Source organism: Bidens hawaiensis, unplaced genomic scaffold (assembly GCF_021521415.1).
Source record: "Bidens hawaiensis isolate Kalapana, Puna unplaced genomic scaffold, B.hawaiensis_p1.1 tig00021328_1, whole genome shotgun sequence".
Lineage (NCBI taxonomy): Eukaryota > Viridiplantae > Streptophyta > Magnoliopsida > Asterales > Asteraceae > Bidens > Bidens hawaiensis.
The window spans coordinates 371,728-382,658 of record NW_027493298.1 but is presented as its reverse complement, the minus strand read 5'-3'; the positions used below and the strand labels follow the sequence as shown (position 1 = coordinate 382,658).

The 10,931-nt window shown below is 36.8% G+C and overlaps 1 non-coding gene and 2 pseudogenes across 1 annotated transcript; 2 read left to right on the top strand and 1 right to left on the bottom strand.

Moving 5' to 3' along the window:
* Nucleotides 1-13: 13 nt before the first annotated feature.
* LOC143563174 (cationic amino acid transporter 1 pseudogene) lies at nucleotides 14-1,723 on the top strand (annotated as a pseudogene).
* A 1,201-nt stretch (nucleotides 1,724-2,924) lies between these two features.
* Nucleotides 2,925-2,996, bottom strand: LOC143563199 (small nucleolar RNA snoR60). Its single transcript, XR_013140619.1, has one exon. It is a non-coding gene; the product is annotated as a small nucleolar RNA snoR60 (small nucleolar RNA).
* A 4,802-nt stretch (nucleotides 2,997-7,798) lies between these two features.
* LOC143563173 (cationic amino acid transporter 1 pseudogene) lies at nucleotides 7,799-9,834 on the top strand (annotated as a pseudogene).
* Nucleotides 9,835-10,931: the final 1,097 nt, after the last annotated feature.

Sequence of the window (10,931 nt, the reverse complement as noted above, 5' to 3'; positions counted from 1 at the left end):
AACAATATCACCAAAGCTAGAAACAGATCTTGTGGATGTCAAAAAGATGACTTCTTACCAGAAGAATCATTCAAAAGCTGGTCAAACTATGGTAAAGCCTTAATGGAAACCAGAACCCGTTTGAAAGACCGGTTTCTAGCCCGATCATCTGACCAGACCGAGCTCCACGACATGGTAGACCGAAGCCAAAACGAGTTCAAAAAGACCCTTAACTGGTTCGACCTCTTATGGTTCGGCATTGGAGTGGTAATAGGTGCTGGTGTGTTTGTCCTCAGTGGTGAAGCAGCCCATAATCTAGCCGGGCCTGCGGTTCTAATATCCTATTTCATTTCGGGCTTTGCTGCTTTACTCTCGGTTCTGTGCTACACCGAGTTTGCAGTTGAACTCCCGGTCGCGGGTGGCTCGTTCTCATACTTGCGAGTCGAGTTAGGTGATTTCGTAGCGTATATTGCTGTCGGTAACATACTTTTTGAATATGTTGTGTCTGGCGCCAGTGTGGCGCGTTCATGGACCTCTTATTTTGCAACCTTATGCAACCATAAACCTAATGATTTTCGGTTCAATGTCACGTCTTTAACCGAGGGGTTTAACCACTTAGACCCGATAGCCGTCGGTATATCAATCATCATTTGCTGTATGGCATCGTTTAGCATCAAGGGCTCGTCTCGGTTCAACTCGATCACAACAATAATATACTTAGCTTTAATGATCTTCATGATTATAGCAAGGGTTTACAAAAGCAGACACATCCAATTTCCAACCCTTTGCACCTTTCGGGGTTCGGGGCGTGTTAAAAGCCTCATCAGTGCTTTTCTTTGCGTATGTCGGATTCGATGGTGTGGCGACATTGGGTGAAGAAACCAAGAATCCAGGTCGTGATATACCGATCGGTCTAGTCGGGTCAATGATGGTGGTCATAACTATTTATTCACTTCTAGCCACAGTTTTAAGCCTGCTCCAGCCATACACCCAAATTGACCCGGATGCACCGTTTACAATTGCGTTCGAAGCTGCGGGAATGACTTGGGTTAAGTACATTGTCACATTAGGCGCGTTACAGGGGATGACAACGGTTCTGTTGGCTATTATTATCGGTCAGGCTCGGTATTTCACTCACATTGCTCGATCCCATTTAGCCCCACCGATACTAGCTGTGATTCATAAGAAACGCGGGACTCCCATGAACGCGACGATTATAATGACGTTAGCTAACTGTCTAGTCGCGTTCTTCACGAATCTCGACATCTTGGCTAACCTTCTTTCAATCTCCACATTGTTTATTTTCTCATTGGTTGCACTCGCGTTACTAGTGAGACGATATTATTCAACGGGTGAGACATCGGTTTTGGACCGAAATAAGTTGTTCGTGTTTTTGTGTTTGATAGTTGGATCAGCTATCGGGTTCTCGGTTCTATGGGCGATGAATGTGGTTCATTGGGTCGGGTATGCGGTTATGGGGGTGGTTTGGTTTTTGTCTACACTCGGGCTCCAAGTGTTGGTGAAACAAGCTAGGAGCCCGAAGCTGTGGGGCGTGCCATTGGTGCCGTGGTTGCCATCGGCTAGCGTGTGCGTTAACGTGTTCATTATGGGGTCGATTGATGGCGCGTCGTTCTTGCGGTTTTTGGGTTGGACTGGGGTGTTGCTTGTGTATTTCCTCTTTGTTGGGTTGCATGCTTCTTATGATGCATCTAAGGATGATGTGAAGTCGGAGATTGTGGTGTGAGTTAGTACTAGAAAAATGTAGTTTAATTTGGTATTCATTTATTGATTTTGAAATTGTTAGTTCGCTAATGGAAGTATGGAACCAGTTATTATTATTATTATTATTATTATTATTATTATTATTATTATTATTATTATTATTATTATTTGTGAAATGAGCAAAAATTGTCATGAAATTTTTTTCTAATTGTTTGATGTATGCATGTAGGTCACTGTTTTACTGTTTAGTATGTGGATTATGATTTAAAGAAGAACTAGTTTTTTACCCGCTGTGTTGCGTCGGGTAGGTAGGCAGTGGCGGATCCAGGAATTTTTTTCAGTGGGTTTATTGTTTTTAGACGATCTAGTATAATAAGGACGGACATAAAAAAGTTTCGGTTCGGTTATACAGGTCGGGTAAGATTCACTACTTTTCGGGTCGGATATGGTTCAAGACATTAGCAATTTAACATCACTAATTTTTTTTTAAACGACCAAGCGGAACTGATTAAACGAACTAAGCATGTCTAGCAGAGACTAGACGTACCCAAGTTACAAACAAACAAGCAAAACACAGAAACACACAACTTTACACCTCCTATGATTCCAATGGGAATATTATGGTCGGCCACCCATAATAACCCGTCGATTTAACACTTCATGTATCGCATTTCCAAACATTCCAATGTAGCAAGTCACCAATGATCAAATATTCATCAATTTTAATTCCTCCATAACACCTAAACCAATTTACCTTGTAATATGAACAAGCACGATCTCGTTCAAAGGGCTCGAGGGTTACTTGCTCCATTGGTTTAAACTGCTCTGCCTGAAGCTTCTTAACTTCCAGAGGCAAACACAGCTGATCAATGCAATTTTCCTGTTGACATAAATGTTGGTACTTATAATTTGAAGTAAACTTTAAAAAACAAATGACCAAAATAATATTACAAAATGAGAAAAATAAAAGCAAATCTTAATTGATATTACAAAATAGCCTCCGGTTTTGAAGCATAAGATGCATTGAGAGCTAAAATCCTAACCTGCAAAAATGAGAAACAACAAAATCCATTATGTTCACAAAGGCTAATGAGTCTTGTCTAACAGGATCATTCACTTAAAAGGCAACAAATACGTACCACCAAAAAATAACTAAAAATGTACGTACCTTTGGTGTCCAAATTAAAACACAAATAAAAAGTACACAATTGATGAAAAGAAAAGCAATCGGAAACTCGGTTTTTGCGTTATCCAGGATGTCCTAAAGGGGAATTCGAGTAGCTCTTCATATGAGACATTGCAAATAACTAAAGAAAAATATTATTAAAACTATGAAAACAAATATAATTAACCAGCTCAGGTTTAATAATAAAAGATGGTCAGCCTTCCAAGTGAACAGTTAAAAAAAAATTTAACAAAACTCAACCCAGAGAGGGATTCGAACACGGGTTAACACAATAGGATGTAGTGTATTTACCACTAGACCATGGCTTCATTTTGTGTATGGGTTCACTTATAATTTATGTATGGGTTCACTTTCATAAATTATTTAGGTTTTTCTATATAAAATCCGAAACTCGGTGGGTTCCCGTGAACCCGCACTTGGGTACGTAGATTCGCCCCCTGTAGGTAGGTAAAACCCGGGCGGTAGTAAAACTCAAGCGTTGTCGGTGTCAAGCGTTGAAGTGGTACGTCGTTGAGAATTCGGTCGGTTTGGGTTACATGCTTTATAAAACAAAAAAAAATTATAAAATTGAGACGGTCCAATGGAGGTTGCGTCGGTCGGTAAAACTCGAGTGCTGGTAAAACCGATCATTGTCGATTTCAGGGCGTTGAGGTGGTGAGTCTACGCAAATCCGGTCAGTTTCCGTCACGTTCCTGAAAAAATCGGCATTCGGTCGGTTTTCGTTATTGTATCGGAACTAAAACAAAACGTGGTGAGTATATCTGAATTCAGTCGGTTTTGATTGCATTTGTGACGGTACCGAAACTAAACAAAAAGGTTGGTAAAACCCGGTCGTTAGTAAAACCCGAAAGTTGTCCGTCCCGGACGTTGCTACGGCAAGTCGATGTGAAACCATATAGTTATCAATTTTAAACAAATGTGTGGTTCATATTCATTGTTTTGATGAATAGTAAGTTTAATAAGTGTGTTAAAAGTTGGTTTTTAATATATATATATATATATATACAATTGTAAACGTTAAACATACCGACCAAAGCTTTCGGTTGAAAGCCTATGATTAAATCATTCATTCTTGTGTCACGTATGATTTGGTACGTTTTAAGAACAGTGTAAACAAATACAAGATTCTAAGTTGTAATAAAAACGCTATACTATTCTTATTCTTAAAATTTAATGACTAGCGTTAAAAACATGATTTAATTATAAAAATTTAAAACGGCTAAAAGTCGATTTAAATTTGACCAAATCATATATAGTGGGTAGTTAGTGGGTGCTAACTTTGGCATAGTGATTAATAAGTGTTAACCACTTTTACCCTATTTTAATGTTAACTTTGTTCAGCAGCTCTCAACTTTGACTAAGAGAATATTTTTATTTTAAACGATACAAATATTATAAAGTTAAAAAAAATATTATTTTGTTTTCAAATCATTTGAAACTACTTCAATACTTAAGCAAGCAAGTCTTTTGAAAACAGAACGTTAAACGTTTATACTATGTTATAGGTCTGACTCACCAAAAAACAAATATTAATATCTTTTTATTTCCCATTATTATTTCATGTGATATATGATATATTTATTACTTATTAGGTTTTATGTCTTAAATAAACACGTTTAACCATAATTTGACAATTTTTTATTATATTTTCTTTTAACATTTTCGACCCAATAGAGCATGGCCAATAAGCAGGATTTAGACCCTCAAGCACATCACACAACCTGGTTTTACCATCGTGGCTCTTGTTTAGTTTAAAGTACTTTTAATATATTAACCCACATTTCTACTTTCATAAGCTAAAATCAGGGTAGGTTAAAAATACTTTTTAGGGGAAATGGTTTAATTTTTTTTAATTATTTCTTACATTTTATGCCAACCAAATATATATGCAATTGATATCGTCGATATATCAGTGATATATCGGTTATCTGTCCCTTGGTGAAATATTAGTTAAAATATCGGTACCGATAATATCAACAATATTGTTCAATATTGGACTGATATTTAATTAATATTCTTCATATCCGTGTTTAAGTCTTAATTCAACTTTTAGTGTTCAATGTTAGTGTTTTAAGTCTTAATCAATTCTTATTTACTACGATTGTTAGTGTTTTTGCAATTTGCAAAATGTTAATTTGTTAATGGTAGGAGACTATATTGAAATACAAGTGTTAAATTGCCATATATATATGCATTTAGCATGATATTAAAATTACCGAAATTCCACCGATATCTCACCGTGATAACCGATATCTCAAATATCGATTCTTAACTGATATCCGATATTTTTTCGCATTAACTACATAGCCAGATATATCATCTTTTGCTTGATCAAAATCATTATGTAATGTTACTAATTTAATTCTCTTGTAAATTATAATAGATAAATCTGTTGTAATAAAATATATGTATAATTTATTGCTATTAAATTGATAGTATACTGAATTATCAAATCAAATTTTATTCCCTATAATTAATGTTATTGGATAGCAATATAAGTTCTAGAAGTATATTAAATCAAATCAAAATCAAAATCAAAATTTTGTAATTAATGAGTTTTTCCTTTTTCTTTTTCCTTTTTTTAAAACAAAGTATTAATGAGTTTTCTAATAATATTTTTGCTAAATAAGTATTGTAGACGAGAGTAAAATAACTTCTAATGTAATTAATGAGTTTTTCCTTTTTCTTTCTCTTTTTTAAACAAAGTATTAAGGAGTTTTCTAATAATATTTGTGCTAAAAGGAAAACATAATATATTACTTTTTTTTGTCATATACATTTATGTAATATACTTAAAGTCGAACCAAGTCTTTAATGTTAATTAAGCACATGCTGGAATGGTGTTGATCATCTAATCAACAACAAATTGATATCTGAATGAAATTTAACCAAATCCGAATTACGTATTCGAATTCAATAGGGATGTTGGTAAACATTTATAGTTACAAAATATTAAGACAATTTTATAGAAACCAATTTGAATTTGAACATCCAAGTTCGCTAGATGGGAATGCACCAAAGAGAGAAAGGTAAATAAAATAAACCATATACAAGTACATTCATGTCAAATATATAAAAAGTCAAGAATAATTAATAACTTTTGTATATTCATGTATAATAAATAGACAATCAAGACTAATTAATAACTTTAATAAAAGATACTCTTCATATCATCAAATATATTGAAAAGTAAGGTCTTAGAATATTCACATTCACATTCAATTCATTAAAAAATGTAAGTTTTTTATAACGTAGGAAATAATTTATAATGTGAGTGAAGAAGAGAAAAATACAGTAATTTTTCTGGAAATTTGAAAAATAACTGTTCATATCATGTTATATTTTAATGTATTTTAAAAATGGTTGAGAGTGAAGGAAAGATAAATGATAATGAATATGAATGCTCTTAGTTTCAAGTCAGTCAAAACTAACATGACAGACTAATATACAAACCATTCATTAAACATATAACCAATCTAGCATCCCATAATTCTATACTTAGAAAAAGAAGATAATCAGATAGCTGAATGATATGTCTCTTATTCAAACAAGAATATAGAAGATGGAAAAAAACTTTGAACGACCAACTAAGTAACGTCGGGTACTCCGTACGTGGTCTTCATTGGCTAAAGGTAGCCCGAGCTAACCACAAGTACGGACAGACGGAGCCCCTAGCGATCCACCTATTGAGAGATTCACTGAATAAACATCTTACTCTCACCAATAAAGCAAGCGCTCCTGCTAGTATCCCAACGTTTTCTCACTACACCGCCGCACTAACAACCGCGCTTCTTATTTAATACGCATCTGTTATTCGCAGACTTCACTGGGCAATGAAACCCAACGCTCTGTAATATAAATATTAATATTAATAATAACTTCTTCTTCATTTATTCCGATCAACATATTCCACCGCCGTAAACAAACAGGTATATTATATCACATTCCTTCATGCTTCACTCAGTTTCCATTTCGTACTGCTAAAGTGCTAATTTTTTTTATTTTTTTTTTTTGGTATTTAACCGTAGATCTCGATTCACGTCTTGTTGTTTCATGTTATGTTAAGATGCTTGCATCCGTTATTCGTTCAATTTCGTTGCTTAAACCCTAGCTTTGATGGTACAACCTGCTGGTGCATGCATGATTGATTCGATTCTGTCGTAATTATTAATCATTTTATAATTAAAAATTTAAAACTGTTCTAGCTCCACAATTTTGGGAGTTTTGTTAATTCGTTGGAAAACCTAATTTTGTTCTTTGTTATGTAAGTTACAACCTGCTAACGCATACAGGCAGATTCAAATCTAGAATTTTTTGCTGTAATCGTTAGGATGTTAACGAACTGAACGTTTGGTGAACTGTTTGTGAACCGTTCGGCAGGAAGTTCGTTTATGTTCGTTGATTTAATAAACGATGAACATGAACACGTGTTTAGTTCGTTCATTTATGTTTGTGAACGTCCGTTTATGTTTGTTTATTTATTTATGTCCGTTTATGTATGTTCGTTTATGTTCATTTACATATTAACTGTAAATAATTAAATATTATATTGAATAGGCATTTACTTAATGGTTTTATATTTGTCCGTTTATGTTTGTTTGTGTTCATTTACATTTGTTCAATATGTTCATTTACGTTTATTTATCTTTGTTCAGTTATGTTTGTGAACTGTTTGTTTAGAAACTAAACAAAGGAACATAAACGAACACGAACATGTCCATTTTTTATAAACGAACACGAACACTAAATATGTGTTCGATTAAGTATCCGTGTTCGTTTAAAGTTAATAAACGATCATAGATATGCCTTTGTTCGTGTTCATTCGGTTCGTTTACAGGCCTGGTAATCGTATAATAGTTGCTAAGAATTTATGTATTTTCTTTATTTGAAATATATATTTTTTTACATCTAAATAGTAAATAGAAGCAAACAGACAACAAGTATTTTAAAAACTACATTGATAAATTTTGGAGCTATCACGTTACTATGCATAACCTATTGGACTCGATGAACCCTTATTGTGCAACTAAACATAATTCTGAAACAAATTGATGATTCTGTTATTGTGAACAGGAACTGAACAAACATGGTGAGTGTTAATGGCAGTGACAATAACATCACCAAAGCTAGAAACAGATCTTGTGGATGTCAAAAAGATGATTTCTTACCAGAAGAATCATTCAAAAGCTGGTCAAACTATGGTAAAGCCTTAATGGAAACCAGAACCCGTCTCAAAGACCGGATTTTGGCCCGATCATCAGACCAGCTCGAACTCCATGACATGCGAGCCCGAAGCCAAAACGAGCTCAAAAAGACTCTTAACTGGTTCGATCTTATATGGTTCGGTATTGGAGCTGTGATGGGTGCTGGTGTGTTTGTCCTCAGTGGTGAAGCAGCCCGTAATCTAGCCGGGCCAGCGGTCCTAATATCTTATCTTATCTCGGGCTTTGCTGCTTTACTCTCGGTTTTATGTTACACCGAGTTTGCAGTTGAACTACCTGTTGCAGGTGGCTCGTTCGCATACTTGCGAGTCGAGTTAGGTGATTTTGTTGCTTATATTGCTGCTGGTAACATACTCTTTGAATATGTTGTGGCTGGAGCCAGTGTGGCTCGGTCATGGACCTCTTATTTTGCAACATTATGCAACCATAAACCTAATGATTTTCGGTTCAATGTCACATCTTTATCCGAGGGGTTTAACCACTTAGACCCGATAGCAGTCGGCATATCGGTCCTCATTTGCTGTATGGCATCGTTTAGCACCAAGGGCTCGTCTCGGTTCAACTCGGTTGCAACCATAATGTACTTAATTTTAATGATCTTCATGACTATAGCAGGGTTTACAAAAGCAGACACATCCAATTTCCAAACTTTCGCACCATTCGGGGTTCGGGGCGTTTTAAAGGCTTCGTCGGTGCTTTTCTTCGCTTATGTCGGGTTTGATGGAGTGGCAACATTAGGCGAAGAAACCAAGAATCCAGGTCGTGATATACCGATCGGTCTAGTCGGGTCAATGATGGTGGTCATAACCATTTACTCACTTCTAGCCACTGTTTTAACCCTGGTCCAACCATACAACCAGATTGACCCGGATGCACCGTTCTCGATCGCGTTCCAAGCCGCGGGTATGAACTGGGCCAAGTATATAGTCGCATTAGGCGCGTTACAAGGAATGACCACGGTTCTATTGGCTAATATTATTGGTCAGGCTCGGTATTTCACTCACATTGCTCGAACCCACTTAGCCCCACCGATCCTAGCCGTGATAAATAAGAATCGCGGGACCCCCATGAACGCGACCATAATAATGACATTGTGTAACTGCCTAGTCGCGTTCTTCACGAATCTCGACATCTTGGCTAACCTTCTTTCAATCTCCACATTGTTCATTTTCTCATTGGTTGCACTCGGGTTACTAGTGAGGCGATATTATTCAACGGGTGAAACATCGGTTCCGGACCGAAATAAGCTGATCGTGTTCTTGTGTTTGATTATTGTATCAGCTATTGGGCTCTCGGTTCTTTGGGCTATGAGTGTGAGTCATTGGGTTGGGTATGCGGTTATGGGGGCGGTTTGGTTTTTGTCAACACTTGGGCTCCAAGTGTTGGTGAAACAAGCTAGGAGCCCGAAGCTGTGGGGTGTGCCAATGGTGCCTTGGTTGCCATCGGCTAGTATTTGTATTAATGTGTTTATTATGGGGTCGATTGATGGTGCGTCTTTCTTGCGGTTTTTGGGTTGGACCGGGGTGTTGCTTTTGTATTACTTTCTTGTTGGGTTGCATGCTTCTTATGATGCATCTAAGGATGATACGAAGACAGAGATTGTGGTGTGAGTTCCGAAGATCATTACTAGTAATCTGGGAAAATGTAGTTTAATTTGGTAAACATTCATTGCTTTTGAAATAGTAAGTTTAGTTTTAAGTTTAATTGCTTGTTTTATTGTTTGAAACCGTGATTGAAAAATGATTAATTTTTTTTTTCCATCACAATCGAAGTTTTATATAATTTACTATAAAACGATTACAATAAAGTGGCAGGCAAACGGGCAACAAGCTGCGCCGCAACCCCCTTTTGAACAGCAAAGCCAATCCTGCTAAAAACGAAGCTTTGGGACCTAGAAGCTGAAGAGGTTCCGTGTACGACGCGCTGAACCCTACTTAAAAATTTCACAGCCTCTAGAGCCAGAAAACCAAATATACCTCATTATTAAATGAAAGTAAATTATTGATGAACTAAGATATACCTCATTATTCGACTCTGTCTTGTCTGGTATTGCTAAATTGTTTTCTAATGGTTTGATGTATGCATTGTACATAGTGATTGTTAGTCGTTAGATAAGAGAGTCGGAAAACAAATATCGACGCTGGCGGACCCACAATTTTTTTTTCATGGGGTGCTAATTCACTGAATAATTTGAGCTTATTAGATATGTTCCTATAGACTAGGATTATTAACGGAAACCAAAAGAAAGATTCAACAGAGTGTTTTATGGAACCATAAAAAAAGATTGATGAAGAGGTAGGTCCCCGCAAAGCCCAGTTGGACCCGCAAGACACACCTTGAAGAGGTACGTCTGCGCAAGGACCAGCTGGTTCCACAGGACCCACCATGCTCAGAGATGAAGATCTTACACGCAGTAAGCCAGCTGTTCATGCAGGAAAGCCTCCCTTGGTACAGTACCCTACCTGTTCCCGCAGCTGTGGGTACAAGCCAAGAAGGAAGGCTACCCGCACTAACAGTAAGGCTACACGCATAAGGCACTAACTCTTATACTTCAGCAATGTCATCTGAGGAAGGAATGAGCAAGGCGGGAATATTCCCGCCCAAAAGAGCCAGTCCGTACGCTTTTGGAAGATCTTTTGTACTATACCTGCCAAGGTATGGACAAAATAGACAAGATCTGACCAAAGCAGCCCATGAACCAATCACAAGGTGACAGCTCACCGACAATAGTACGAGGAGGAGCACGCTCCAGTACAAAATGTCACTATCAGCCGCTGCCTACCCACCAACTCCCATCGTGGCATGTACGTAGCCCGTAGTTG